This window comes from Apium graveolens, chromosome 1, assembly GCF_009905375.1.
Source record: "Apium graveolens cultivar Ventura chromosome 1, ASM990537v1, whole genome shotgun sequence".
Classification (NCBI taxonomy): domain Eukaryota; kingdom Viridiplantae; phylum Streptophyta; class Magnoliopsida; order Apiales; family Apiaceae; genus Apium; species Apium graveolens.
This window is the reverse complement of record NC_133647.1, coordinates 657954-663176: the sequence shown is the minus strand read 5'-3', so window position 1 is coordinate 663176 and position 5223 is coordinate 657954.

Below are 5223 nucleotides of genomic sequence, written 5' to 3'. Positions count from 1 at the left end.
TAAAAAAATATCGTTGCAAGGTGATCTCATACATCTAACCTTGTCTCAACGTTTTTCTGAAAATCTTTGTCATTCATAAGACAATTATTAACTAGATATAAGTTTAAAAGATGAGGTTACCAAATACCCCAATATACTTATATCTTTCCCAATACTACTTGAACTACCACCGTTCAAGTTATAACCAGTTTCAAAAGTTCATCACATAGATGAGACTACAAGACAAGATTTGAATAGATTCAATCTTTGAAATATTATTGAATGAAATAAAGTTACGAGATACTTTATTTAGTCCCGATATATATATATATATCCACATATATATCTCTTTAAACATTTCCTGGAACCTCTGTTATATAAAGTATGAACAGAGTTTGAAACATCCAATGAATTTTGGAAAGGAAAAGAATTTTGGCATAAACCAGATATCTTGCTGATCAGGCAAAGATACCCATAAGTAACCTTTTCTACTAGTAGATGGACAAATTCCCCACTGGTCATCACCCTGGCCGCATTAGGACCTATGCTGGACTGCCACTCAGCCACTTATGCATTTGATGGACTCCCACTGAGCCACTTACACTATCATGGACGCCCACTGAGCCCATGTTGCTTATGCCGACTCAATAGATGGACTTACTTCCCGAACGTTGGGTAAGTAATCAATTCATTTACCAAAACTGCAACCTTGTTGCGAATATAAAATACACCACAGAGCCGGATCCCTCAGGTTTTAAGCGAGTATTTAAATCCCCTTAAAAAGGAAGATCTTAAATATAAAAATGAGTTTTGGGATCCGCTCTAACTTTTAAAAATCATTTTGAAGACTCGAAAACACTTTATAGAGTGTTTGGAGTAAAGCTGATTTAATGAAGTAAATCAGTCCCCAGAATATTTAGAAAATGACTGAATATTATTAATTAAATAATATTCCCATAAAGAATAATCTTTATAAAAATAATTGAAGTAGAAGTATTAAAATTTATACTTGAAACGAGTATTAAATAACCAAAGATATACTTATATGAAAGTATTATCTTCATTTGAATAACCGAAAATAAGTTTGATTATCGAAACATTATTCTTTAATAAAATACAGAATATATCTCAGCAAATAATCGGAGTCATAGATCCTCAAATGAATATTCAAATAATATTCATTAAATAATATAAACTGAGTCACAAGTCCTCGAATGAATATTCAAATAATAAAATAAAAGGAGTCATAAGTCCTCGAATGAATATTCGTAATAATATTCATTAAATAAAATAAAGTTTAAAGTTATCGAATAAACCTTATTCGATTAATAGTTTGGAAAACTATAACCATATATATATATAAATATATATATATATATATATATATCCATATCCATATATATACAAAATCTACTCGGGATCCTCGACTCCCGGTTTTAGAAAATTTTTTTCACCTTTGGGTCCCTACACTAAGGGTATATGCAAGATACCGCTATCCTCTAGCATAGGTATTATCAACTGAACCAACAGATATATATTTCAAGAATATGAAACAGGCATGCATATATACCATATCACATGCTACAATATATCGCAAGAATTGCTAATAACAATCATGCACTTATCACAAGATAATGCATATACATATATTTACATCACAACAACAGTATAACGGGTAGAAAACTTGCCTGAGCGACTTGGGGTGATAAAAGGCTCGGGACGAGTCTGGTAACCTATAAACAACAAGTAAGTTGGAATTAAACCAAAATCACTTGTAAATCTATACTTTAACTAACTTAGACTCTAACGCTTGTTTTGCGCTCACTGATTTGCTTAAGTCACTCGGGTACCCTCGGCTCCACCATTTTTAATAATTTAACCTTTACGAGTTTTAAAGCGATTCCTTCGCGAGTGTCTTACCAACTGCCTAACACACTTACCATAAATGTTTCATACATTAATTAACCCTTTTTGGTCTTTAACCTATGTTTCAAAGTAAGGCGAGGGAAAAAGTTTCGTTCGCGAAACGCCGTTACTTGAAACGGTCGTTTCTCCTAAACCGTGCATCAGAATCGAACGAACTACATATCAAAATGAAGCTCGTAACATGAGCTATCTAAACATGGCAGTGGTCATAATCTAGCAGGGGGTTCTCGGGTCCTAATGCTATGCACAAAAACAGTCCAAAGAAAATCGGACGTTACGACGGCTATGTTTACGCGATTTCCCAATTTTTAACCATTCAAAACCAACCACAAACCAACCTCAAATCCAACATACAACCAACATCCATCCTCATCACAACATAACAACCCCAACCAATTCAATTTAATCATTTATACTTATGCCTAAGCTTAGTTTAACCATACTTAAGTTCTTTTAATCAAAACCACAACATTTACCATTCCATTTCACTACCATTCCAAATCCCAAACTCTAAATCACAACAACAAGCTACAATATCATCCTACCAATTAAAATCATCTTATAATACATAGGGATCTAGGGTTTGGAGATGGTATACTTTCCTTGAAGTGGTGGGATGAGCTAGGAAGCCTTAAGAAGCTTTGAGAAGTCTTAGGAAAGCTTGGATCTTCAAGAAAAACAAGAAAACTTCAAGTAAAAAAACTTGAAAACACTATTCATAGTCTTCTTCTTTGATTAAATGGAGAAGATTGAGAAGGAATTGATGGCTTAAACTCATGGTATAGCCCTAACTAAGCATGAAGATGATTAGGGAATTTACTCACCAATTTAGGAAGCTTGGATCTTGAATTTTTGAAAATTCTTGCCTAATGAATAGTAAAAAGCCGAGAGCTTCAAGAACAAAGCCTTGGTTGCTTTTTGATTTTTGATGAAAATGATTTTTCTTGGCTTGGTTGCTTGGTTTTTGTGCTTGTTTTAGTCAATTACCTTCTTGCCCTTGAATTTGTGTGGTTACAAAGCCACCACACCTCCTTCCTTCCCATGTCATGCTTATGTCACCTTGCACATGTCATAATGCTCCCACTTGTCCACACCTTGTGGTTTGATGATGTCACAGTCCCTGGCTTCTTGTACAAGCTTGTCTCTTGGTCACTTATTTGTTTTACGGTTCGCTTATCTTTCGTTCTTGTTTATCGTTTGAGGGATCATACCCGGGATCTTATTACTTAGGTTCCCTTAACCTTTCTCAATATATTGTATTCCTTCTATGATCCTCTCCTATAATCCTTTAATTTAAATCCTTTTTATCCAGTTACCTTATACTCAATTCTCTCCGTATCTTGTGGATTTCCGGGAAAAATCAAAGTGTTCGGAATTGGATTCTGACGATCTTTACATACACTTATATACCACATAGAGTACTAATAATATCCCATAAGATCAATAACAGAACCCCTACATAGCGTGGCATGAAAAGTTTTCTCGTTCAGCAAAAACACTATTCATAAGGGTTTCAAAATTTCTCAAAAATTGGGGTTATTACATTTACCTTGCAGAATTGAAGAAGAAGGGTAGTGTGACTACCGCTTCTGATTCAGGTATGTTCATGATAGAAGTGAATATGTCATTTCTACTTGGGTATTAGATACCGCCTGTGGTTCTCATATCTGTAATTTGTTGCAGAGACCAAGGAGAAGTAGGACTCTTGAGGAAGAGGAGGTGATTCTACTGATGGAAATGGAGCAAGAGTTGCTGCTGAAGATGTAGAATCATTTCATTTACATATGCCTACGGGCAAGACTATTGTTTGAAATAATTGTTATTTTGTTCCCTCGATTGTGAGGAATATTATTCCCATGTTAGACTTGGCTGGATTTTCATTTATTATTGAGAATAATGAATGTTCTATTCTTAGAGATAATATTCTTTATGGACGTGGTACTTTAAATAATGGTCTGTATATATGTGACATAATTTACTTCAGATTGAACAAACTAATAAAAGAAAAGGGATGATGAAAATCTCACTTTATAGTGGCACTGTAGTCTCCATTTAGTGGACATGGAGAGAGGGCTGCAGATTTGCTAGGAATGGTACACACAAATGTATGTGGACCAATGTCTACGCAAGCCATGGGTGGATTTTCATACTTCATTACTTTCATAGATGATAGATCTGGATTCGGATATGTGTTTGATGAAACACAAGTCTGAGGCCTTTGAAAGGTTCAAAGAATATAAGTATGAAGTAGAGAAACAAACCAAACATAGTATTATAATTCTTCGATTAGATCGAGATGGTGAATACTTTAATGGAGTGTTTCTAGATTATCTCAAAGTAAATGGTATAGTCTCCCAGTGGACTCCTCCAGATTGGTATTTGAAAGGAGAAATCGAACTTTGTTAGACATAGTTCGGTCCATGATGAGCTATGCAAATCTTCCAGTATTCCTATGGGGTTATGCATTGGAAACCTCAGCATATTTACTGAATATGGTGCCTTCCAAATCTGTTCCTCAAACTCCGTATGAGATATGGAAAGAAAGGAAACCGAGTCTTAAACACGTTAAGATTTGGGGATGTCCAGCTTATGTCAAGTAAGTTGACCCAAATAAGCTGGAATATCGATCCATAAAATGTAGTTTTGTGGGATATCCTAAAGAGACTTTAGGGTATTACTTTTACACCGATCATCGGGTGTTTGTATCCAGACATGCTACCTTCTTGGAAAAGGAGTTTATCCTTGAAGGAAATAGTGGGAGCAAAATTGAACTTGATGAAGTTCAAGAAGCACAAACTACTACGGATCAAGTGGAAACACCTGTTCTGACTGAACAACCTTTTGTGGAACAGCCCATTCATAGGTCAGGGAGAGTGTCTCGCCAACCTGAGAGGTAATATGGCCTTGTCATTGAGAATGACAATGAGTTGTCGATCATTAATGATGACGACCCTGTCACCTATAATGAGGCTATGAGTAGTGTTGACTCAGAGAAATGGCATAGTGCCATGAAATCCAGAATGGAATCTATGTATACGGTATACAAAAGATAGATTATAGCAGATGGCCAGGTGGAGACCTTTAAGGCCAGGCTTTTGGGAAAAGGATTCAAACAAAGGCAATGGATTGACTTTGATGAAACCTTTTACCTGTAGCCCTGTTAAAATCAGTTCAGATTTTGCTTGCGAATGCTGCTTACTACGACTATGTGATCTGGCAAATAGCCAAATGGTTTTCTTTCCAAGGGAAATGAAAACCTAGTGTGTAAGCTGCTGCGAACCATATGTGGTTTAAAGCAAGCTTCTCGAAAGATGGAAC